The sequence below is a fragment of the Rhagoletis pomonella genome, unplaced genomic scaffold (assembly GCF_013731165.1).
Source record: "Rhagoletis pomonella isolate Grant_MI unplaced genomic scaffold, Rhpom_1.0 Rhpom_scaffold_00199, whole genome shotgun sequence".
Classification (NCBI taxonomy): domain Eukaryota; kingdom Metazoa; phylum Arthropoda; class Insecta; order Diptera; family Tephritidae; genus Rhagoletis; species Rhagoletis pomonella.
In genome coordinates this window covers 71,465-73,071 of record NW_023458753.1, presented here as the reverse complement: position 1 = coordinate 73,071, position 1,607 = coordinate 71,465, and the positions used below count along the sequence as shown (strand labels likewise).

General features: G+C 53.3%; 1 long non-coding RNA gene across 1 annotated transcript in view; it reads right to left on the bottom strand.

Moving 5' to 3' along the window:
• The window catches only part of LOC118750301, a 5,842-nt gene that overhangs the window by 207 nt on the left and 4,028 nt on the right, over positions 1 to 1,607 (bottom strand). The window contains exon 2 of the long non-coding RNA XR_004994376.1: positions 190 to 193. This is a non-coding gene — a long non-coding RNA (uncharacterized LOC118750301). The remainder of the gene's footprint in view (positions 1 to 189; positions 194 to 1,607) is intronic.

The window sequence follows — 1,607 nt, the reverse complement described above, 5'->3', positions numbered from 1 at the left end:
TCACACAGTCACCACAACACAACAACATAATAACACCACAGACCATACCACAGCCACGACAGACCACATAACACACACAACCGCACCACCACCCACACGCCGCCGCCAACAACTCCTGGTTCCCCCTACAATCTGCACGGTATGTCAGACCAGGATATTCCGTAATGTGACATCAGTCAAGTGCAACACCTGCCTTGGCAGGTGCCACTTTAGGGCATGCTCAGGTCTGCGTACCACGTGAGATTGTACTGGGAACTCCGAGGGCCCGTGTTGCGCTGCTCGGTCGCAGACCCCAACTGCGACGCCTCCCGCCACCACCACAGGGCGGCAACCATTACAGCAGCGCACACAGCCAACGGCGGTAGGAACACACACATCACTTACACCCCACATCACGACACGTCTCCCGAACCACATGAAGCTCCTTCAATTTAACTGTAACGGGCTACAGAGCAAGATTGAGGAGATAACCGTCTTCATGTGTCAGCATGGTATATTGATAGCTGCGGTCCAAGCGACGAAGTTGCACAGTAATTCAACTTTGTTGAATTGGGCCGGATACAACGTGCACCGTCGAGATCGCGAGCGAGATAATGGTGGTGGCTTAGCGTTCATCACGCACCACACCGTGCAGTATCGTCTTATCGAAGCAGACATCGACCGCAGGGATACCACCCTAGAATGTCAGGGCATCGCTATCCGGTCAGGCGATGTTGAGCTCGAAATATTTAACATATACATACCCCCTGTCACCTGCTGGCCGGCAGGATATCACCCTGACATATGTGCGCTCCTCAGAGGTGAAAACCGTATGGTAGTGGGTGACTTTAATGCGCACCACGATCTTTGGCACTCAAGCCTGTCAAACGATCGTAGGGGAACAGACTTGGCTGAGCAGATAGACGATTCGACATTCTGCACAATGAACGACGACGCACCCACCAGGATTATGGGTAACTGCAGTAGCTCGCCAGCCATCACCATAGTCAGCGCTGGTCTGATAAACAGCATAACATGGCGACCTATGCTGACTTTAGCATCAGACCACCTACCCATAGTCATCTCGATAGATAAACCAACCGACTTTGCCTCCGCCAAACCCCGGACCTATATCAACTTTTCTAAAGCTGATTGGAAAGGTTACGCGGAGTTTTCTGAAAACACCTTCACAGCGCTCCCCACACCAACCGACGTCCATCTCGGTGAACGTAAGTTCCGCAGGGCTGTCACTACTGTTGCAGCTCGCTTCATACCGGCAGGATGTATAACGGACCCACGTCCAAACTTCCCTGCCGAAGCGGCTGTTCTAGCCGATCAGCGTGATAGCCTTCGTCAGGCCGATCCCGGAGATCCCCGTATCAGGGATCTCAACGCGGAGATTCGGCAACTAGTAAACGTACATAAGCGGAAGAAGTGGGAGGAGCATCTGAAGACCTGTAACTTCACCTCTAGTGTGAGCAAGCTTTGGTCAACCGTGAGGTCGCTGTCCAATCCGACGAAGCACGACGACAGGGTCGAAATTTCCTTCGGCGACCATGCTTCGTCGGGCCCGGAGCGATACGCGAGCTATTTTAGCCGGCAGTTCATACTGCATCCTCCGGTGGACA